We start from the raw sequence: 24,448 nt of genomic DNA, 5'->3' as shown, positions 1-24,448 counted from the left end.
GATGGTAGGAACTGATAAGGCAAACCGCGGGGCATCTTCTGGGTGTAGGGGAATGTGGAAGAAACAATCCTTAATGTCTAGAACAGTCAATTGCCAATCTCGAGGAAGCATGGTTGGGGAAGGCATCTGTCTCGGTTTGAAAGACAGGTATTTTGCTAAGGAAAGGCGAGAACCCCCTTCCCGAGATGCAGAGTGCAACCCCCTCCCTTCTAATTATTATGGTTTCAAATCAGAGGCTTTCAGGCAGAAGATATGGGGTTAGGAATAACAGTTATTTACTGACATCTAACAAGGCAAAACAGCAGAAACAACAACAGCTATAAAAATTGTCAGCAAAACAGAACAGTATAACTCAGTTACAGTCTCTTTTGGCCACAGGCCCTCTCTCCCTGCACTCATTTACCGGTGGTGGGGGCAGGGCTGGTCCCGCGCAGCTGAAGGCATCTGGGTGATGGCGGCGGCTCGGGTGTGAGAGGGATGGAGGAGCAACTTCCCCCTCACGGTGTCGGTCGTGGTGCACGGCAGAGTGTCTGGAGGTAGTAGGATGAAGTGGGAGACGAGCAGAGAGGTGTTCGACAGCAGGGAACGTGGCTCTCAGCACTGGGATGGCGGGGAAGATGCTAGATCGGAGCACTGGCTGTCCTCCTTCCACTCCAAGAGTGAAGCGAGAGCGAGAGAGATCCCAGGCCCCTGTCCCACCTTTCCTTTTCAGGTGTCCCCCTATCCCCCACCCCCCTGCGAGAGAAAAGTATTGCTACTAAGGTGTAGCCACAAATACTTAGCGCAACAATGGGGAAAATTCCACAGAAAGAAAAGGGAACAATTCAACTCCCAACAGCATTCCAGGTTGGAGTGACCCCATGTCCTCAATTACTGTGTTTATTTCCCGGAAGTCGTGGAGCAGCTGCCACTTGTCCTTCCCCGGCTTCTTTATTACAAATTCCAAGGGCTGGTTGTCTCTTCTATGTGGCCTTTGGCCAATTGCTCCTCCACAAGCTCTTTAAGAGCCTTGATCTTCTCCTTACTCATCGACTACTGTGCTTCCCACTTTGGGGTGTCATCTAGCCATGTTAGTTTATGGGTAGGGCGCTCTACAGTGGCCGCCTCTAAAAATCCTGGGGAGTCTTAGGAATAATCAGTTTGTCTCCCCACTGGGACATGGTGTCTCTCCCCCATAGAGGGCATTTATAGTCTGTAACAAATGGACCGATGCTAGCCAATTTTCCATCCGTGCCTTCAATTTGCACTATGTCTTTTGATATTTTTGCCAGTTTTACACCTCCTACACCTTGGATTTTGCAAGCCACAGCTTGTAACTCCCAATGTGAGATCCACATCCTCTCGGGTATGATAGTCACATCGGCGCCTGTGTCCAGTACCCCTTCCACATGGAGGTGGTCTGATCCCTGGGTTAGGTTGCATGCCAAAGAAGGTTTGTCCTCACCCACCACTTCTGCCCAGTAGACTTCAGGTGATTTTCCATCTATTGGGACCTCCGCTGGAATGGGAATGGCCTGGGAGAGGATTTTCCCCTCGACCAGGTAATATGGTGGTAGAGGACAGCGTTCCAGGAGAATGAAGCCAGTTATGCTTCCCTTGATGGTCATGGGAGCCACCTCAATCTCCAGGGATATGTGACTTGTGTCCCCAGTAACAAAATACTCACTGTCCAGTTTCATGTGGTTTAACGTCACGTCCTGTGAGCTGCTAGGTAAGTCCACTGTAATGACTGTCCAGTCAGCTGACCTGAAATGAAAACCTTTGGTAGTCACGAGCCTAAAAAGGCCTAATGGCTGCCAAAGCTTGTTAATTGAACATTTGACATTTTGATTGTCCTGCATCCCCACACCCTGTATTCCATCCTCCCCCTTTTTTTAAGAGAGAGACTTTTGCCAGTGTGGAGCCTGCAGTATTTATAAATTTGTGCTGTAGATCTAGTTTTTTTGTTGATCTTCATCTGTTTTTGGTTGTGTGGACAGTCTCTGGCGAAGTGTCCTGGCTGCTTGCACTGGAAGCAGATGATTTGCTGCAGCTGCTCTGGTGACATTGGTTGCTTCTTTGCTCCTGGTGTCACAGCTGCCGTGGTCTTTGGGTGTGCCAGTCCAGGATTTCTCTCATGTCCACTGAGCAGTTCTGCTTTCCTGGCTCAGGCTTCTATCATCTGTGCTAAGCTAGGTGCTGGCTCGAGGGGAAGGCTAAGGATAACCCGGTGGTAGGTTTCATTAGCATTCCTCTGAGTCATCTCCTTAATCAATTCGGCTTGTACCACTGGATCACGCACCTGCCTTTCCACTTGCACACGAAGACGATTTACAAACTAAGAAATTCTCAGAAGCAAACTCTTTAATATTAACATAACTACCCTTGGCGTCCACTGTTGGTAATTGGTGAAAAGTCTTTTCTGCAACATTGCATATTTTATCCAGGACAGACTTAGATAATACTCTGGTTTGTTTCTCCGGGCAATGCCAATCCCTTCCACACATAGGTGTTCATACGTTATGTCATATTCATCAGCATCTTTCGCATCATCAGAGTTTTGTAAAAGCTCTTGTAAAAGCACTTTCAAAGATCTTTTCCACAGGCTTTCCCATAGATCATATTCTGAGGGAGTTAACAGACATTGGAAAAGATCCTTGATATCATTTGGAACTAGTTAGTTTGAGCTAAAGGTGGCTCTCATCATGCCTTTAAAAATTTCACTGCTTCTACCAAATTCTCTCTGTACTTTACAAATTTCCTTTCTATTGTGATTGGACAAAGGCTGATAACTTCTCTTGCCATTTCTCCTACCAAGATAAACCATGGGAGCAGCTGATGGTATATATTCTTCTCCCAGGTTTTGACTTCCAGGGCTGGGCACCCCCCCCCCCCACCGGGCCTGGCAGGCTGCCCACCCTCCCCCACCGCGGGGACACCATCTATCCCACAGGGGCTGTGAGCTGATCCCTCCCCACCCCCATCCCCACCTGCAGCAGCTTGGAGGGCAGGCATGTGAAACCAGAGAAGGGGAAGGGTAGCCGTGGGAACCAGGGTTAAAACAAGTGGGGGTGTGGTTGCAGGGTGATGTCATGTAGGGCAGGGTCTTGGAGGAGGGAGGGGGCAAGGCAGCCGAGGGCAGGAGTGGGTTATGGGAGGAGAATGGTTTTGGGGCAGGGACCAGAGGGTAGAAGGGATTGTGGGATGACAGAGGAAACGTGTGGCCGCCACCATATGGAACCCCCACCACTCACTCTACAGTGCCCCGGGGACAAGCCGCATGGCCAGCACCATCTTGGATCTTTTCCCGGGCCCCTTCAGGCTTAGTCACGTGGCTGTTGCCCTGAAGGGAAGTCACCTCTGTAACTTTCCGAACACTCCTCTGAAGCGAAAACATTTGAGAGGGAAGGGTACAAGGAAGAATGGCTGACAATTTTGGAAAAATCTTCAGAACCGGGATACTGGGGAGGACTTGGGCCCAGAGCAGCTACAGCTATGCCTGGTGCCCTGCGGTTCTTGGGGAGACCCGTGGGTCCCCTCCATTTCTAGGTTATAGGGTTTTGGAGAAAGGGAAGGTGAATCCAGGCTGCTTTGCTGTTGCTGCCTGTTGTTTTCTGTCTGAATTAAAAGTTTTCGAATTTGTAAGAATATCAGGAGGAATAGAGAGGCTGTTGCATCTCCATATTCCACTTTTAAAGTTAATAAATCCCCTATTTCGTCCCAAAATGAAATCAAATTTATATCTTGCAATTCAAGGTCCGATTTTTCAACAGACAGCCAGCTTGTAAAATGTGCTAATCTTTTCTTAGAGATTAAAACATCTCCCATACTTAAAATTTCCCTAAGCTTTGAACTTAAACTCTTTTGCAGGGCAGATTGTTGTGAGCCCATGATATTTAGTAACAATCTGCCACTATATCTACCCCAACCACAGTTAAAACACAGAAAAACACATGTTTTTAAGAATAATTCCGCCGCTCCTGTCAGCTTTTGGGATTGCAAAAAGCTGCCGAAACACACCCGCCACCACTCTGAAGCCAATCAAAGCTGCTGCCCGTGCCTGGGCGCAGGGCCCCCATACCTGCGCGCAGCCCCGTCTCTGCACTGCCCCGCTCACGCCACCGCTTCTCATGCACTCCGCTGCTTCTTGGTGGCCAAATGCCACCAGTGAGACCCCCCCCCGAGGAGTTCCGGGGAACCCACCCTGGATCAATCAGAGGCTTACAGTCACCCTTTATCTTGCAGGCATAGGCTTCTGTGTAACTGTAGTGGGTCTCTGTCCAGAACCGACCTGCCTGGGCTACTGTCAGGCTCCCGATTTGTCCATAAAGTCTCAGAACTGCACAAAACGCAGCTCAAAGAAGTTTAAGGTAGTTGATGAGCTCAAAGGCTTATCGGATCCCGAAGATGGGAGTCACAGCCGGTCGTTGGGTTCTCTTAACATCCGTAGAGACCCTTTCACGTTGAGCGCCAACTGTAGCGGTCCCTGAGACTTCACCCTAGTTCCAGACTTGCTCAGATGTTAGGAAGAAGCCTCTGGGATCCACTACATGGACATGAATAAAAGATAACAAAAGAAGCTCTTTCCCCCCTGGGGAGAACCTGAGGTTTTTTTCTTGTGGGCTTCCAGGAGCAAAAAGAGGGCGAGGTCCAGGGGCATAGGTCTTTTCTAGGGTCTGTAAGGGGGCGGGGGGAAATTGGATCTCGGACAACTAGGCATGGCCAGAGGGGAGAGGGGCCAGACCACAGGACATTGCAGGGGTTACGGAATCTACCATTTTCAATACATCTAGTGAGTTACAACAGTGGTTCATTTTCTTTTAGTATCTATAGGCTAGTTTTTAATGTAAAATCCCTCAGGGATTAGTTAGAATGTAGAATTCCCTTGGTAATTGGTGCAAAATGTAAAAACCACAAAAGATATAAAAACCCCTGAAAAACCCCAACCGTTGAATATGCAAGACTGGATGTCCTCATAGAATAAACTGTGGATTTGTGCCTTTCTTCATATTCTGATATCTTCACCCTGCTAGTTTGAGGGCGCACCAAATTCTATTTGGGCAAGGCTGGGGAGCCTACTCCGTCGCTGAGGACTGCTGAGACAGTCTCAGGGTCCCACGGGTAACCCCAAACCCCACCAGCAACAAGTGGCGCTCGAACAGTGTTGGACTCCGCCCACATTCTGCAAACGGCAGCGATCTGATTGTATCTGTTTTTGAGTGTCACAAAAAATTCGGCAACTATGTCTTTGTTTTAAAAGACTTAACTCCGTGGGATCAACTTCAACAATCCTGAGACCCCTCCCCCCTCGGGACTGAAATTTTCTAGCACCTAACGAGCAGCACAAAGACCCGTCAAAGATAAGCTTTGTAAGTATAAATAGCTTCTCTTCCCCCTAGGGTCTTGTTTTGGGTTTGGTTTTTTTTTCTTTTGTTTTCTCTTTAACCGCTTTATCCGCTGACAACTTCTCTTTTTCAAAACGCTCTTTTTCTAACACTGTTCTAAAAAGATTTATAAAATTAATTTCTACTCAATTTTCAAACTTTAATGACAAAACTATCCTTTTAGATTCTTTCTGGGATGCGGTTGGCACGAAAATTTATGAATGCCAAGCAAATGCTGATTTTTCCGTAACCGCCTTTATTCCCCTTTTCCAACATATCATAAGAGCAAGATGAGAACTCCAAAATAATGTTGTCCCTATCCTCCCTCCACCCCGTTCGTCCCTTATCCCCTCAAACAACACACAAATCCCTCTCTATCCCTCCTCCAATCTTTCTAGCCCCCCGTCCCCACTGCCATAGCCCCTGCTCTCCCCGTTTCATCCCCCGCCTCCCTTACAGCTGTGCTCCCCGACCCCATCGAGAGCTCAGTCCCCATTATTAATCCTATCCCTGCCCCCCCTTCCTCACTTCCTACCCCTAAAAGCCCTGTCTCCATGGAAACCGACATTCCTACCCACCGATAAGGTCACAGACACATAGCCACCACTCCAATTTTTCACCCCGCTCCGCCTCTAAACCAATACCCGCCTTCTCAAACCCCACATGTCGTCCCGAACAACCCCCACCCCCCTCAACCCACAGACCTCCCCGATACCAACCCCATAACAAACCCGCAACCCTGCGCAGGCACCCCCCAGCCCACACAAACTCACCTTCCCCCAGCTGCCTCTGTGCCTCCCCACAACGCGTCTCCCACAGCCACTGGGAACACAGCCACGGCCCCTCTGCCCATCCCCCCCCACTCCTTTGTTCATACAGCCACAAATTCCCCTAGCTTTGAAAACTCTCCCCCTCCCCCCTCTAAGCTTCCAAATTCTCCCTCCGCGCCAGCTCAAACGCCCCCGTCCCTTCCCCCTCTCGGTACCCCACATCCCCACGAACCCTAGGCTGTCTCTCTCTCCCCAGCCCTTCCCCCACCAACTGATAACGCTCCCATAGAAACCAACTTCGCTACACAGTTCCCAAACTCCACCCTTTACACAGCAAGTTCTCCACATCCCCAAGCTGTCACTCACCCACCCGCCACCAAACCCCATCCCCACTCAGCTCACACAGCACCAAACTCCCCTCCCACCTCAGTTTTCCCCTCCCCAGACCCTGTTCCCTTGGCCAACTGTCTCTCACCCCTCTCTATCACATCTCCCATGCAATGCAGGCTCTCCTTTGTTCGGCTCCGGTACTCCCCAAGTTACAAAAAAGAGTCTCAACACCTCCTCACATAACCACCCGTTTTCCCTCACCGGCTCGTCCCCTAATGCTGCCCCAGGAGGCTTTCTCCATCCTTCAGACCCCGGGGTCTCCCCTGTCCCCGTTTCTGTCCCCGAAAATGTTTTACTGCCTTCTTTTCACGCTTCCTTGGTCCCCGCAGGTCTCTCTGTTGTTTCTCCTGTCCCAGTTCCGTACACAAATCCAGCCGCGCCCCCAACAAACATCCCCGCTCTCCCCAAAACCCTTATTCCCCCCGATAGTGCTGTCCCAATGTAGGCCCATCCCCTGCAGACTGTCCTGCACCTTCCTAGCCACTCCCCCTGCATGGTAGCCCCACAATCGCCCATCCCCCAGGGCGGCTCGGATTTCAACTGCATGGCCTGTGCAGCGCCCCTGGCACAGCAAAGGTGCACGGCTGGCAAAACTGCGATCACTCTTGCACCAGTGCCACCCTGTGGCCAAACCGTGCAGTGCACCCAAGCACATGCTTCTGCACTTTCAGACCAATTCCCCCCACAACCCTCCCTGCTCCAACTTTCCCCCCCCCCCGCATTTTAAAAAGCGTCGTGCCCAAAGAAGATGCCACTCTTCCTCTGAATACAGCGGCAGTGATTCCACTGCTTCTGATTCAGAAGAAACAGATTTATGGGCCAATGGAAAGTTACAAGCAACCCAAGATGGTAACTGGCAATTAGCCCAAAGAATCTCTGCCTTTCCTGTGATTTATAAACGAGGCTGCAGAGGAGGATCCTCAAACAGAGCAGAATGGCAATCAATTGACACGAAACAACGGAATTGGCAAAAACTGCAAAAGAACACGGTATATCAGCATACATTTTTAGAAATTTTTTAGAGGCTCTCTTTTCTGCTTTTGTGATGGTTCCACATGATCTCAGAAATAGGACCAATTCCCTTCTATCTCCAGCCTAATTTATGTTATGGGAAAGGCATTGGAAAAAACAATTAAAAATACTATCTGATAAATATTCAAAAGATCTTAATGGATAGAATTTTACTGTTGAACAATTAGCTGGAGAAGGTGACTTTTCTAAACCTTCAGAACAAACCAACTCTATTCCTGAAGAAACACTGCAGAACATTGCTAATGCAGCAAAAACCTCATTCCTTCTTACCCCTGACAACTCTATTCCTAGCTTGCATTTCTCTAATAGCAAGCAAGGAATAGATGAGACTTTTATAAAATTTGTAGACAGGCTCAAGGATGCTCTTGAAAAACAAATTGAGAGCACAGAAGCACAAAAGGAACTTTTGAGAAAACTTGCTTTAAGCAATGCAAATGGACAATGCAAAACGATTTTAAGAGCTTTACCTATTGACACCAATCCCACCATCAGGCAGATGGTGGAAAGCTGCACACACCACATGTCCACTGAAAACACGGTGACCAAAGCAGTTGACAAGGGCATTGCTGATGGAGCTTCTGAAGCCTTTGCAGCGATGGTCTCCAAAGACGATGGTCGTTGTTTTTATTGTGGGGAACTTGGACATTTAAAAAAAAACTGCCCTGACAACCCACCCATCCAAAACCCCCACAACAACCACCACAAACCCCAAAGGCAGCAAAAGCAACAACAGGAGTCAAAAAACTTCCAACGCAGCCTGGTTTCAGCACTGGGTGCAGACAAGAAACCAAAAGCTGCCTTCCACCCAGCCCCAATGATGACATACAAGGAACATCAAACCCCATTATCCTCAAAAATCCCAGACTACACCAGGCAGACCAAACATTTGGCGAGATTTCAATGGGAACCAGGCTCCAATTGGTAACCATTTTGTCCTTAAATATTACAGATGAAAAATTTTATCGTATCCCCACGGGAAAGTATGGACCACAAGATGGTCCTCGGGACATTTTAATCCAGTTTCCATGGTCCACCACAATTTTCCATTTAACCTCAAATACAAACTGTAGCACCTGGAAAATAAATCTTTGTCCAATTGTGTTACATGGACACTCTCTTTTTTCTTCCACAGAAAACACCTATAGCACAAGCCTTCCTGCTTCCAAAAAATCACATGGAACAGATCCCTCTCAACCCTTCAATAATGTGGACACAAATTATGGGTCCAAACAAACCCATCCTAGAGTGCAACCTTTTCTGCTACGGGGAAAAAATTCAGAAACTAGGAATGATAGACACCAGTGCTGACGCCACCGTCATTGCCTGCTCGGAATTGCCACCACACTGGGAACGTCAACCTGTAGCAGGCATGCTGTCTGGAATTGGGGGAGTTGCTGTTTCCATGAGAAGCAGACACAATGTCGTCATCGAAGGGCCTGAAGGTAAACTGGCAACCATCCAACCATTTGTGGTAAGAGCCCCCATCACCCTATGGGGCAGAGATGCCCTAACCCAATGGGGATGACCCTTTATGGCAGGGCCAATGGCCCCTTTCAAAGGTCAAACTGCGCACATTGCAAGCCCTCGTTGAAGAATAGTTAGCAAAAGGTCACATTGTTGAATCTACTAGCCCATGGAACTCTCCAGTTTTCGTCCTGAAAAAACCTGGAACAGACAGGTGGAGTTTTCTCCATGACCTTTGCAAAATCAACATCATTGAAGACATGGGTCCTTTCCAGCCTGGACTGCCCTCCCCATAGATGCTGCCTCGAGACTGGACACTTGTTGTCATTGACATCAAAGATTGCTTTTTCAGCATCCCATTGCATCCCCAAGACACACCATGGTTCGCCTTCTCCGTCTCCTCTTTCAACAGAGAAGCTCCTCTCAAAAGATATCACTGGCTCTTCCTTCCCCAAGGACTCAAAAACTCTCCAACCATTTGCAATGGCACGTGGCACACATCCTTTCTCCTGTTCGAGAACAATTCCCAGAAGCAATCACTACATGGACGACATCCTAGTTTGTGCATCAGAACAGACCTACTTAGAAAAAGCTGTCAAAACAACCATTCAAACCATAGAAAAAGCAGGATTTGAAATCCGTGAAGACAAAGTACAGTACACCAGCCCCTGGAAATACCTAGGACTTTTAATCCGAGAAAGGACCATTGTACCCCAGCAGCTCTCCATTCGAGATGACCCGAAGACTTTAAGAGACCTCCACAGCCTGTGTGGATCCATCAACTGGATCCGCCCCCTACTGGGACTCACTACAGAAGACCTCGCCCCTCTGTTCAACCTCCTCCATGGCAACGAGGACCTGGACTCCCCATGAACACTCACCCCAGAAGCCTGACAATCCATCATCAAAGTTCAGGAAGCCCTGTCTTCATGTCAAGCATACAGATTTGAGCCAAATTTGCCTTTTCAGTTTGTTATTTTAGGAAAGGCTCCTTGCTTCTATGGACTGATTTTTCAATGGGGCCCTCAACTCACAGACCCGTTGTTAATCCTTGAATGGATTTTCACAAGCAATCAGCCCTCAAAGACAATTACCACATTTCAGGATATCACGGCACATTTGATAAAAAAGGCCAGAACCTGCCTCCGCTCTCTTTCAGGGTGTGAGTTCACATGCATTTACCTGCCTCTGACCACGAGAGATTTGGAAAATCTGCTCCAAACCAATGAAAATCTTCAATTTGCTCTAGATAGCTATACAGGCCAAATTTCTATTTGCATACCAAAACACAAACTTTTTAATCAAAATGCAACCTTCAATCTGGTCCCAAAACTTGTTTAAAGTAGATCATCTCTCAATGCTCTAGCTGTCTTTACAGATGACTCAGGTTCCTCTCACATGTCTGTCTTGACTTGGAAAAACCCCAAAACTGACAATTACGAATCTGATGTCCAAATTGTGGAGGGATCACAAATTGCGGAATTGGCAGCCCTTGTTAGAGCCTTTGAGAAATTCAAAGACAAACCCTTTAACCTCGTCACAGATTCAGCTTACGTAGCTGGTACTGCTATGAGAGCAGAACATGCCTTCCTCAAGGAAGTCTCAAATCCAAAATTGCACCAATTGATTTTTACATTAATAACCCTCATTTCCAACAGAAAATTACCCTACCATATGATGCATGTTAGGTCACACACTGACCTCCCGGGTTTTATTACGGAGGGAAACAGGAAAGCGGACTCACTGGCCATGACACTCGAGACTGCAAACATCCCCAACATTTTTGCTCAAGCAAAGCTGTCACATTCATTTTTCCACCAAAATGTACCTGCTCTCATGAGAATGTTTAAAATCCCAAAGTCCCAAGCAAAAGTCATTGTGGCAACATGCCCAAACTGTCAAAACTACCAAGTGCCCTCTATGGGCACGGGAGTCAATCCCAGAGGCCTGAACAGCTGCCAGCTGTGGCAGTCTGATGTCACCAATTTCCCACGTTTTGGAAAGTCTAAGTATGTGCATGTGTCCATTGACATGTTTTCTGGAGCAGTCTTTGCATTGGCTCATGCCGGAGAAACAGCCACTCACTTTATCAAGCATTTTCTCCTAGCATTTGCCACTCTGGGAGTTCCAAAAAAGATCAAAACTGATCATGGACCCGCCTACATCTCTCACAAATTTCAAGAGTTCCTCGGTGAATGGGGAATTGAACACATTCAAACCATTCCTGGAAATTCCACAGGACAGTCCATCCTAGAGAGAACTCATCAGAACATCAAAAGAGTCCTTCACCAGCAGAGAAGAGACACAGAAATTTTATCTCCAGTGGAAAGACTCTGCAAAGCTCTCTATGTCATCAATTTCCTAAATGGAACCGAGTCAGAACCTGACCCCCCAATATTCCGACACTTTGCAAACTCAGCTCAAGCAAAGCTCACTGAGAAACCACCAGTGCTGGTGAAAGACCCTGAAACACATCAGGTTTCCGGACCTTTCCAATTAATTACCTGGGGAAGGGAGTACGTTTGCGTCTCCCTGCCATCTGGACCAAGATGGTTCCCAGGAAAAAACATAAAACCATACCTAGGCACAGTGAAACCTACTCCAACAGACAACAACAAAAGCTCCCCAGAGTCAAATACAAGACCTCCTCAAAACCAAACCAGCGCTGCTTGGAGAAGAAGATGTCGCCGAACACCTGCACTTCAAAGAAAAGATCATCCTGTCACAAGACAGCAGATGAGACAAAAAACGAAGCAGCACTCTGCTGCTTCAGGCAAATCATAAGCTAGACATAGTCTGGCCACAAAGTGACCTTCAGTTAGATGTTACTACCTCTACTGAAACACCCTAGTATTAGTTCCAACCCCCCCCCCCAATTGTTTTACTGTAACCCCTAATCCTGTATTCACTTCCCTATCCCTAGAAAAAAAAAGGGGGGGAAGGGACAAAGGAAGGCGATGAAGGAGAAAACCCTAACTCTCTCTCTCCCCCATCATAAAAATAACTGACTTTACTTATATTCCCTATCAGAATGCCCATCCTTGTCCAAAGATGAAAATTTTCTCCATTGATGCTGTCCTCACTGCTGCCTGGATCCTCTTCACCGTGCCGCATGCCTTCAGCTGGATCAGTCCACAACCCAAACAAAATGTCTGGGTAACTTTAGAAAAGACATTGAAACCAGATAACATGTGCCTGTCTATGGGCAACCTTGATAACCCACTTTCCACATGTTTGGTAGGAATTCCCTTTGTAGCAGAGGAATGGCCCGTCCAGAACTCAAAGCTCCTCCGCACTACTGGTAAGAGACCAAATCCAGTTGACGCTTGGGACCATTGGACAAAAATACTGCCAAATGCCCCGGAGGAACCCCAAGAATTAGATTTGCTGGGGTCCTCCAAAGCAATATACTGTGTCAAATTCTACTACAGAAGTCCAAAGCAAAATTGGCCTGAATTGAGTCAAATTCAAAACACATACAGAAAAGACATATCACCCATCAACAAAGCCTACAATTATCTAGATTGGTGCAATTACACCACTCATGCTCTCTTTGAATCCTCCGTCCACCCTAAAACGTTACCCCGTGGAATGTTTCTTATCTGTGGTGATCGGGTTTGGGCTGGAATCCCCTCTCACCTTCAGGGGGCACCCTGTAGCCTTGGCAAGCTTTCTACCCTCACCCCCAACATTACCTTATTACATAACTGGAAAAAGGAAAGTGAATCAAAACGCTAAAAAAGATGTTACACTGAATTTGATGAGAGTTGTGACCCTAAATTGTACAATTGGAACAAACCCACAAGAGCTGCTGTCTCCCTGTTTTTTCCATGGGTGGCTGCAGCAAAAGCCCTTGGTGAAATTACTCATTTAGGGTGTTGGCTCAGTAAGCAGGGCAATGTCACATCTGCTGCTTTGAGTGATTTTTAAAGGATGAAGAAACCACGAGACACGCATCCCTGCAAAACTGAGCCTCAATCGACATCCTGCTGCTCGCCCACGGACATGGCTGTGAAGACTTTGAGGGGATGTGCTGCTTCAATCTCTCCTCATGTTCAACATCCATCCAGGCAAACATCCAGAAGCTGAAAGACCTCGTGAAAGACTTGAAAGTACAAACCACCCCAGACTGGCTCAACAACCTTTTTGGACAATGGGGACTTGTATGGATTTTAATCATAGTTGGCATTGTATTAGTTATGTTTGTATGCTTTGTTCAATGCTTCAAGAAAGTAGCTGGAAGCGCCTTTTTAGTAAATACAGAGAGAGGAGTTGTGGAGGGAGCAGGAAACACAGAAGAAAGTTTCCCTGCATCCTCAGAACAAGCTCCTTGGAAAATCATAGCTTAGAGATAAGAAATGGTTTGTGAAATGACGAATACAAAAGGAATTTAGCTCCCCCCCCCCCTTGGAAGACCCTCTTATCTATTTTCAATATTAGTGGTTCATTCTCTTTTAGTATCCATAGGCCAGCTTTGAATGTAAAATCCCTCAGGGATTGGTCAGAAAGTAGAATTCCCTTGGTAATTGGTGCAAATTGTAAAACCCTCAAAAGATATAAAAACCCCTGTAAAACAATAGCCCTTGGTATATGCTAGATAGGATGCCTTCATAGAATAAACTATGGATTTGTGCCTCTCTGCATATGCTGGTCACTTTTCCCCGCTGGTCTGAGAGCTCACCGAGAGCCAGAATTCTATCTGGGCAAGGCTCGGGAATTTGCAGCGAAGAGCACAGCAGTTGCACGTGCAGTGGCTGGTGGTCCCCTTGACTCCCTGTGTACAGAAAATCCACACCCTCACCCAGGACCGCAGCAAGAGTCCTGGGAGGAGTATGAGCGTATGATATATCTCTGCTCCGACTGATGGAAACTCTATTTACACTGCACGGAAGATAAAAATCCAACAAATAAAAACCAATAAGGAATGAGAAAGTTACCCTTTCCTTCACTCTGGGAGATTTTTCACATTTTTGTTTCGTGTCTTTTGCTGCATTTCTTTCCATCATATCTCTCGGTTGCTTCATTCTTTGCACAACTGTGTTTGGTTCCAGACAGTGATATCTTTCTCCTTGATTTAATTTCCCTGTATTGAATCTCTCTAAATGCTTTTCCCCCCATTCCTTAGTTCTCAAATCCCCCTTTTTACCCAATGGGGTTAATCTTTGTTGCCAAGGGCTCCACTATGCTTCCAGTGCAGCCATGCCAGGATGTGGCAGGTGTGCTCTTCAAGCCACACCTCTTCACACACTGTCTGCCCTGCTCCAGGGAAGTCCTTATGTTAGCAGTCAGCTGAGGGATGTTGATAGCATGACTTCCAAGTTTTTTCCCTTTTTATACTTCTTAGTTTTAAATCCTTGCTGCGCCAGCAAGACTGTAGGATTTGTGTGAACCTCATCTGTGGGAAGTACTTGAACATGTTTTATGCCCCCTGTCTCGTTCTTATTTTTACATTTCTTGATGTTTTTCTGAAGTTTCTGGCAACTCTTGAGAACCAAAATGCCTCCTTTACTTAACGTTTTGCACTTATTTCGATCTGGTTTTCCCCATAGAATATGAATAATGCTGAGTGTTTTTTGTTGTTTCTGTTCTTTTTTGCTTTCTGTTTTGTTGTTTTTGTTCCTTTTTTCCCCCTCTGCCCTTTTTTTTTATCTATTCCACTTCTTGCTGTCTTTATTTCTTACGACGTTCCAACACTTAAAACAGCGAGTAAAAAAAGATGTAAATCTGGGCTATTTGTACAAAGTTTGACATTTACAAAGCCAGTAACTAGACTTAGCTTTAAACGAATGAGTAGTTTTTTATTTTGTCCCGCAACCTATCTTTGTGAAACAATATGAATAAAAACGAGGCGGGGGGAGGGGGAGGGAGGGAGCGGGGATGCCTCTATGTTTACGTATTCAAAGAACCATTAATACCAGTCTCCTATGGTTTCTTGGTTTCTTCTTGGAAGCCATTTCGCTGGTCCCATCTAGGTCCCGGAACGCCCCGGCAGCCACTAGGCGCCTCTCGGCCCCACGAAGAAGCAGCGTCGGGGCCTCGGCTCCCCTCTGCAAAAGGCAGAGTGGCCGTGTCCCCTTTCGTGCCCTGCCGCGCTGCTGCACTGACCCGGGACAGCCTGTAGGTGAAGGCTGAGGACGAAGGCCAAAGGCTGCTCCTGCCCTCAGCAACACCCCCCGCGCCGCAGGGTTCAGGCCGGCATTTTAGGGCAGAAATTACTTTGCCTGATTTTGGGGGCTGAGGGCTATCCCGCGCTTCTCTGCGGGTGTTGCACTGCTTGAGCTGCTCTGCGCGGGGCTCCGCACGTTGCTTAATCCTTTGCCCGGAGCGCCGATAGGACGCAGTCAGCCCTGAGGATTCGCAGGTGCTGAGTAGATCCCGCCCAACACGGCACTGCCCAGCTCCGCCAGGGGGCAGCAGCGCCGCACTGCAGTTCGCCTTTCCCCCACATTCCACCTCCCCCCTCCCCTTTCCATTCCGCGCGCTCACCGCTTCTCGCTCAAACTAGAATGCCTGTAACTGAGGCTGCGACTGTTCTTGGATTCGTGTAGCTTAATTGAGCTAGGTCCCGGTGCGCTCTCATTTCAGCATACACCACTTGCTACAGCCCGCCACACCCTGCGAAGTGGGAGGGGCGGACCTGAGTGATCGGGGCTTGCCTACGTCTCCTCAGGGCCGCGGCGAGGGAGACCGGCCCGGACCCCGACCCTGGAAAGGGGGAATCGCCCCTCCCAGCCTTAGAACTATTCACGGCTGGCAGAGTCCCCGCGGCCCGGCACGGTGTCCAGGGCCCGCCAAGGGACTCCAGGGGCAGGCCGGGCCAGCGGAGAGGCAGTTTCTCCGAGTGCGTGCGTACGTACGTTGTGATGCAGTGGGTGCCTGTGTGTGCAGTATTCCTGAGCTCTTGGGGACTTCGGTGAGAGGTTTAATCCGTTTGTTCTCAGAGACTCAGACAGCTGTCCAAAAAAGCGTCTTAACGTTGCTCCGGGAGCAAGCTCTCCTGCTCGTAGGGGCCGTGTGAGTAGAGGAAGCGGTAATGACAGCCTCAGCGTGGTGCCGCCTCCCAAACCCGAGCAAGTAATTTCGTGACGATCAGGAATTTAACCTTTTCGGGAACGGTTTGTACTTCGAGGTCAGAGAAGAGGCTCAGTACGGGGCAGGCTCACAACTGAGCTTGGAGAGTCGGGGAGAGGAAGGCCCCCACCCTGTCCCACCGGGTGGCCCCGCAGAGCGTGCGGCGTGCTCAGATCCCTGCGTCTCTTCGCCTTCCCTCCGCCTCTTCCCCCAGCTCTGTGACTGCAAGCCCGCTTCCCATAAAGTCAGTCGTGTTGCTTGTCTCCTGCCCTTCTCGGCAGCCAGGTACAGGGCTGGTTTTGACTGTCATCTAAGAGAGAGGTCTGATTGGTTTGACTGTTTTTTTATTTTTTTCCTCTCTTTAATAAGTGCATTGATCACTTCTTCAGGATCTGGCTGGCATTTAATGGAATTGAAATGTGAAGTTTTAATAAATTGAAATTCCCTGTCTGAGCAGATAATTATTTAACTGCCACAAAGAAAGAGACATGTTTAGACGGGTCAAACACTGATTTTTGTCTTGGGAACTCAAAATCAGACAGTTACACTCTTGGGCAAGAATTTAAAAAGCAGCGTTAACCCAACTTTTAAAAGTGCTTGCTTCTCTTTCTTTCTTTCTTTGCTCTCTCTCTCTCTCGCTTACTTGCTTGCTTGTTATTAATTTCACGCTGCTAAAGATTCCAAAGCTAAGCCTTACTGATACCTCTGCCTCTCAGTCTTGGAGGCAGTGAGACAGAGGTATAAACAGTTTGACAATAACACCTAATAAGCTCTTTGCAGCGTGTATATATGGAGATGGATGCACTGCACGTGCACGGGCAGCTTGGTTAAATAATCTTTTCTCTGTTTCAGAAGATCTGCCTCACAGACTCAATACATCCATGTGAAAGCCAAGTGCAAAAGAAGTTGGATGCTCCTTGCACAAATGTTTGCACCGGATGACACTGTCTCCTGTATTTGCCACTCCAAGCTCTTACCAAATGAACCAAATGGTACTAGCCCCTGGAACTTATGCACCTCATTTTCAGCAGTGTATTTTGCAGTCCTTCCCATCAGAGATGCTTAGGAACCTGTGTGCGAGAAAAAGAGCCTTTTCTTGGACCAGGAAGAAATAAGCAAGTTCTGACTTCTGATACAGTGTATCTCAAGAGAAGCTCACAATGCAGAATGTATGACTTTCTTTACTGAGCAGGAACTTCCACGAGGAAGTGTCTGGAGTCCTTTCTCAATATAGCTTTGCATTTTATAATCCAGGTGCTCTGTTTTTGTTATATATGTTCATGCTTGTATGATAGCATCTGTGTTTAATAATATGTAATAATAGAGATTATAAGCATACTATATTGCATATTATACATTATATGGGTATCTGTAGATCTATAGAGGCACATGAAATTCCTGCAGTTTCATATGACATCTAAATTTGGGTTTGCAGACTCAATCCTCCAAATATTTAATTACATCCTCCAGGTGGATTATTTCCCTCAGGTCCAAGTTTGATACATCAGAAGGCTTTAAATCTGTTTAAGATAAAAATAGATTCCTTCGATGTTCAATAAGTCTAGTTGATCATTTGGGGAAGAAAAAAAAATGCAGAAAAATAGTGGACTATCTTTCGAAAATTGCTCTTGTCATTTCTGCACCACTTGGGAGAAATAATCCCTTTTAAATGTTTCTAGAGTGCCATCACCCCCAAAAAACAAACAACCCCCCCAAAACAAACTCATCCCAATTTTGTCAATTCATACAATTATTAATTTTCCTCCTGTAAGAATAATAATCTTGGCTAAAATAGGACACTAATGAAGTTCATTAAAGAATTATTTGATACTTATAATATTTTTTCTTAGAAGGAATTTATTGATACCATTTTAATTGGATGTGTTGGTTTGAAAGTAAAACCAGTGCGAGACTCCAAGTCAGTAATACAATTTAATAGGAGAAAAGAGAAAAAAATAAAATACATGCAATAATATAAAAGAAACAACCACCAACACAGTCAGAAATACAACCTGACACCCTGTCAGTCAGGGTGTTGGTAGCAGTCCGTATAAATGGTGGCTGCAGTCCTCCTGGATGACAGATGTGGTTCTGTTGAAGCAGTGCTCCTGTAGAAGGTGCAGTTTTCCTCCGAAGATCCAGCGATGATGTGGAAAAAGGTCCGACTTTCCTCTGGGATCCAGTAGAAAGGTCTGCCCTCGGGTCCCAAACCCCAGTTTTTTATCTAGGTAGGAAAGGCTTGGCTCCTGCCCCTGGTTGGGGCATCTCCCAATGGGGTGATGTAATCTTATCAGTCACACAATAGGACTTAATGGCCCATTAACAGAATATATCTTCTGGAGGAGGGATGGGTTGTGAATAGATAACGATGATCATCCCCCCATCTTATCAGATGGCACATCAGCAGAGGATATCTCCCACAGAGATAAGGATCACCACCCCTCCCACATTTTAACAGATGGTGATAGAATACACATTTTTGCATTGTACCCCAGGACATAATCCACCCCTTATTCTATTACCATCTACATCACACCCAAACCAATACCCTCTTACAGATATATAATACAAAATGAAACCTTACATACAGTTCTCACTAAAAATTAGGTCTCTTTGCGGTACACAACGGGTTTCCCCATCTTTCTGCATTACCCACCAAGTGTAACCAGGTCCTTGAGCAAAAACAATCCCACGGATTGGTTTGCCTTTGCCTGTGGTGGGATTAATCCAAACAGTCTTTCCTAAAATACCTTTCATGTGTACCACTGGGACCTTGTCCCCATCCACTGTGTGCAGGGGTTCAGAGTGGGCAGGACCGGCTCGATTGATGGACCCTCGAGTGTTAACCATCCAGGTGGCTTTGGCCAAGTTCATTTCCCAATTTCTGAAGGTTCCACCACCAAGTGCTTTCAAAGTAGTCTTAAGGAGTCCATTACACCGTTCAACTTTCCCGGCAGCTGGCGCATGGTAAGGAATATGATATATCCATTCAATGCCATGTTCTTTGGCCCACGTGTTGATAAGACCGTTCTTGAAATGGGTTCCGTTGTCTGATTCAATTCTCTCAGGGGTACCATGCCTCCAAAGGACTTGTTTTTCTAGGCCCAAGATGGTGTTCCGGGCAGTGGCATGAGGCACAGGGTAGGTCTCTAACCATCCTGTGGTTGCTTCCACCATGGTCAGTACGTAGCGTTTGCCCTGGCGGGTTTGGGGAAGGGTGATGTAGTCAATTTGCCAGGCTTCCCCATACCTGTACTTTGACCATCGTCCACCATACCACAGAGGCTTTACCCGCTTGGCCTGTTTGATTGCGGCACAGGTCTCGCAGTCGTGGATGACCTGTGAGATACTGTCCATGGTAAGGTCCACCCCTCGGTCACGGGCCCATCGGTACGTCGCATCTCTCCCCTGATGACCAGAGGCATCATGGGCCCAACGAGCTAGGAATGATTCTCCCTTGTGCTGCCAGTCTAGATCCACCTGTGATACTTTCACTTTGGCAGCTCGGTCCACCTGCTCGTTGTTGTGATGTTCTTCATTAGCCCGGCTTTTGGGTACATGTGCATCCACGTGTCGAACCTTTATGGTCAGTTTCTCTATTCGGGCAGCAATGTCCTGCCAAATCTCAGCTGCCCATATGGGTTTCCCTCTGCGTTGCCAGTTGGCCTTTTTCCAGCGATCCAGCCAACCCCACAGAGCATTAGCTACCATCCATGAGTCAGTGTAGAGATAGAGCCTTGGCCACTTCTCTCGTTCAGCAATATCCAAAGCCAACTGGACGGCTTTTAGCTCTGCGACCTGACTCGATCCACCTTGTCCCTCGGTAGCTTGTGCAAATTGTCGTGTGGGGCTCCATACTGCAGCTTTCCATTTCCGGTTAGTGCCTACAATTCGGCAGGAACCATCAGTGAAGAGGGCATATCGTCTTTCAGCCTCCGGTAGCTCATTATATGGTGGGGCTTCCTCAGCACGTGCCACTTGTTCCTCTTCTTCTTCAGAAGACAATCCAAAAGTCTCACCTTCAGGCCAGTTTGTAATTATTTCCAGAATCCCAGGGCGATTTGGATTCCCAATACGGGCGCGCTGAGTGATGAGGGCAATCCACTTGCTCCATGTGGTGTCAGTGGCGTGATGTGTGGAAGGCACCTTTCCCTTGAACATCCAGCCCAGCACTGGTAGTCGGGGTGCCAGGAGGAGTTGTGTTTCTGTGCCAATCACCTCTGAGGCAGCTTGAACTCCTTCATAGGCGGCCAAGATCTCCTTCTCTGTGGGAGTGTAGTTGGCTTCAGATCCTTTGTAGCTTCTGCTCCAGAATCCCAGTGGTCGACCCCGAGTCTCACCAGGCACCTTCTGCCACAGGCTCCAAGACAAACCATGGTTCCCGGCTGCAGAGTAGAGCACGTTCTTCACATCTGGTCCCGTCCTGACTGGGCCAAGGGCTACTGCATGAGCAATCTCCTGCTTGATCTGGGCGAAGGCTTGCTGCTGCTCAGGGCCCCAGTGGAAATCGTTCTTCTTGCGGGTAACCAGGTAGAGAGGGCTCACAATCTGACTGTACTCAGGAATGTGCATTCTCCAAAAGCCTATGGCACCTAGGAAGGCTTGTGTTTCCTTCTTGTTGGTAGGTGGAGACATAGCAGTGATCTTATTAATTACCTCTGTTGGGATCTGACGACGTCCATCTTGCCACTTGACTCCTAGAAACTGAATTTCCTGAGCTGGTCCCTTAACTTTACTTCGCTTAATGGCAAAACCAGCTTTCAGCAGAATCTGGATAATCTTCTCTCCTTTCTCGAAGACTTCCCCTGCTGTGCTGCCCCATACAATGATGTCATCGATATACTGTAGATGTTCGGGGGCCTCACCCTTCTCCAGTGCAGCCTGGATCAGCCCATGACAGATGGTGGGACTGTGCTTCCACCCCTGGGGCAGACGATTCCAGGTGTACTGCACACCCCTCCAGGTGAAAGCAAACTGAGGCCTGCATTCTGCTGCCAGAGGAATGGAGAAAAATGCATTGGCGATATCGATAGTGGCATACCACTTTGCTGCCTTGGACTCCAGCTCGTACTGCAGTTCCAGCATGTCCGGCACAGCAGCGCTCAGCGGTGGAGTCACCTCATTCAATGCACGATAGTCTACGGTCAATCTCCATTCTCCTTCTGATTTACGCACAGGCCAGATGGGGCTGTTGAAGGGTGAGTGGGTTTTGCTGACCACCCCTTGGCTCTCCAGTTTACGGATCATTTCATGGATGGGAATCACTGAGTCTCTGTCAGTACGGTATTGCCGGCGGTGTACTGTTGTTCTGGCGATTGGTACCCGTTGCTCTTCAACTCTCAGTAGTCCCACAGCAGAGGGGTCATCTGCAAGACCAGGCAAGGTGCTCAGTTTTCTAATGCCGTCTGTCTCTACAGCAGCTATCCCGAAAGCCCAGCGATATCCTTTTGGGTCTTTGAAGTATCCATTTCTAAGACAGTCTATGCCAAGGATGCATGGGGCCTCTGGGCCAGTCACGATGGGGTGTTTCTGCCACCTGTTCCCAGTTAAACTCACTTCGGCCTCCACTACAGTCAGCTGCTGGGATCCTCCTGTTACCCCAGAAATAGAGATGGATTCTTCTCCTACATACTTTGATGGCATCAGAGTACACTGGGCGCCGGTGTCAACCAAAGCCTTATGTTTTTGTGGGTCGGATGTGCCAGGCCATCGGATCCACACAGTCCAATAGATCCGATTATCCCTCTCCTCTACCTGGCTAGAGGCAGGGCTCCTCTATTCCTGATCCTGGTACACGTTGCTCTCTCCCTGTAAATAGGTTCTTGAGGTTCCTTCAAGAGGATCAGTCATATCATCATTCTGATACTGTCTGGAGTTCTGTACACGAGAGACTGGAGCAGCATTGACTCTAGATGAACTTCTTGGGGTAGGTGTCCCGCTTTTCAGCTCCCGTACCCGGGCTGCTAAGGAGGAGGTGGGTTTTCCATCCCACTTCCTCATGTCTTCTCCATGCTCCTGAAGGAAAAACCAGAGGTTACCTCGTGGAGTGTGTCCTCTCTCCCTGCCTGAGGAACGCCGGCTCCTAATGGCAGAAACTCTTGTTGGTTCAGGAGAGATCTGGTAGTTGTTTTCCTTAAGTTCTTTTTTTAGTTTCTGATGGCCCTCTTCAATCAGGCTTCGGACTTGCTCCACCAGCCGTGTTTCCACGGATGAGACATGGGTACGAAATGGGGCTGTGACAGTGTCCTCATAAATTCTTAGTTTATTGGCCAAGACGCCTACCATGTCCTCACCTTCCCTCCACTGCAGCGTTGCCAGGTAACGGGAATACATCTCTGGTCCAAGTCGTGCAAATCTCAACCACATCTGTGACGTGCACCGGACACAGTCTGGGCTCTTAGGAAATCTCTCATCTTCTGAGAAAATGATCTCCAGCACGGCCAATTCCCTCAGGCATCGGATACCTTGTTCTATTGTGCTCCATTTTCCTTGGTGCACCTGAAGATCTTCTTTACAAAGGTATCTGTCCTTCACACTTGTCAGCAGTCGCCGCCAGAGGCTGAGAGTTTCTTGGGTTCTCCCAATCCCCTGGTCAATGACCATATCCCGGGACAGAGATCCCAGTTGCCTGGCCTCACATCCATCCAGAATGGTGTCATTGGCTGCAGCGTCCCAGATGCGGAGCAGCCAGGTCAAGATGGACTCATTTGTCTGGCGGGTGAATTCCCTCCGCAGGTCACGCAGCTCACCCAGGGATAGAGAGGGAGTGATGATCTCTGGCTCTGTCACTTCTGCTGGGTGCGAAGGTCCTGCCACGTCCTCGTCAGTCACTATGCGAACTGATTTGCTCTTTGATTTCTTCTTCTGAACGGGCGCAACTGCTACTGGTCTAGGCTGTTCTGGCTCAGTGATGGTTTGTGTGGAGATGCTGATGGTGCTTCTGGCTTTTTTCTCCTCTGTGGCAGACTGCATAGACACGGACACCGTTGCTTTGCTTTTGGCTTTTTCCTCCTCTGTGGCAGTCTGCGTAGACACGGACACTGTTGCTTCGCTTTTGGCTTTTTCCTCCTTTGTGGCAGTCTGCATAGACACGGGCACTGTTGCTTTTTGTTTGGTTCTTCTCCTCTTTGTGACATTCTGTGCAGTCGTGGACGAAGTTGATTTGTTTCTTTTTTCCTCTTCCTCAAGAATACGCATCAATACGCCATGTAGTGTTCTGTTTCTAAGCATGTTGTAGGCTGTAAAGGCTGTGCAGAGGAGACAAAGCAGAACTAACAACAATATTGTGCTGTCCTTAGCATCCAGCGGGAACTCAACATTTCCAAAAACTACTGTATCAGGCCGGAAAGATTGGAAAAAATCATCCTTTACCCCTCCCCCCAAGGGCTGGGTGTGATTGTTAAAACCCCGGATGTAGCAACCTAGACTAGGACAAGCAAACAAAGTCGAGTATATATTCCGGATTATGTTCATTGCCTCAGAGGTTATCATGCAGTAGACATAATAGGCCAGTAAAGCAATTTTTATACCATATCCTGGTCTACACAGGAGCATTACAGCTGGCAGATAGTTCCCCATGTGTGGAAAAATATAGAGAGCAAGATATAAAACCCATGTAAGCATGTTGAGAATCATGGTGAAAACAAAATTGTAATACTGACTTTCCTCAGCACCCTTCGTGCCCCACGTTGGGCGCCAATTAATGTGTTGGTTTGAAAGTAAAACCAGTGCGAGACTCCAAGTCAGTAATACAATTTAATAGGAGAAAAGAGAAAAAAATAAAATACATGCAATAATATAAAAGAAACAACCACCAACACAGTCAGAAATACAACCTGACACCCTGTCAGTCAGGGTGTTGGTAGCAGTCCGTATAAATGGTGGCTGCAGTCCTCCTGGATGACAGATGTGGTTCTGTTGAAGCAGTGCTCCTGTAGAAGGTGCAGTTTTCCTCCGAAGATCCAGCGATGATGTGGAAAAAGGTCCGACTTTCCTCTGGGATCCAGTAGAAAGGTCTGCCCTCGGGTCCCAAACCCCAGTTTTTTATCTAGGTAGGAAAGGCTTGGCTCCTGCCCCTGGTTGGGGCATCTCCCAATGGGGTGATGTAATCTTATCAGTCACACAATAGGACTTAATGGCCCATTAACAGAATATATCTTCTGGAGGAGGGATGGGTTGTGAATAGATAACGATGATCATCCCCCCATCTTATCAGATGGCACATCAGCAGAGGATATCTCCCACAGAGATAAGGATCACCACCCCTCCCACATTTTAACAGATGGTGATAGAATACACATTTTTGCATTGTACCCCAGGACATTGGAAAAACTCGTTCATTTTTGAAGCTAGTTAAGC

At 47.7% G+C, this 24,448-nt stretch overlaps 3 long non-coding RNA genes across 5 annotated transcripts; 1 reads left to right on the top strand and 2 right to left on the bottom strand.

Annotated features, from left to right (window-relative positions):
• Nucleotides 1–253: 253 nt before the first annotated feature.
• Nucleotides 254–6,258, bottom strand: LOC148220222 (uncharacterized). 2 transcript variants are annotated; one of them, XR_015798856.1, is made up of 2 exons: nt 6,137–6,258; nt 254–1,746 (listed from the first exon to the last, which is right to left on the bottom strand). It is a non-coding gene; the product is annotated as an uncharacterized LOC148220222 (long non-coding RNA). The 2 variants fall into 2 exon arrangements; XR_015798855.1 differs by lacking the exon at nt 6,137–6,258 and adding an exon at nt 2,970–6,113.
• LOC148220221 (uncharacterized) lies at nt 5,050–13,967 on the top strand. Its single transcript, XR_015798857.1, has 2 exons — nt 5,050–5,348; nt 8,688–13,967. It is a non-coding gene; the product is annotated as an uncharacterized LOC148220221 (long non-coding RNA).
• On the bottom strand, nt 13,550–16,283 carry LOC148220220 (uncharacterized). Of its 2 annotated transcripts, XR_015798854.1 has the most exons (4): nt 15,877–16,283; nt 15,506–15,634; nt 15,236–15,366; nt 13,550–15,066 (listed from the first exon to the last, which is right to left on the bottom strand). It is a non-coding gene; the product is annotated as an uncharacterized LOC148220220 (long non-coding RNA). The 2 variants fall into 2 exon arrangements; XR_015798853.1 differs by lacking the exon at nt 13,550–15,066 and having other exon boundaries at nt 15,101–15,366; nt 15,877–16,276.
• Between the last annotated feature and the right edge of the window lie 8,165 nt (nt 16,284–24,448).

This window comes from Sturnus vulgaris, chromosome W (genome assembly GCF_052056855.1).
Source record: "Sturnus vulgaris isolate bStuVul1 chromosome W, bStuVul1.hap1, whole genome shotgun sequence".
NCBI classification, from domain to species: Eukaryota; Metazoa; Chordata; class Aves; order Passeriformes; family Sturnidae; genus Sturnus; species Sturnus vulgaris.
This window is presented reverse-complemented; position numbering and strand designations above follow the sequence as displayed.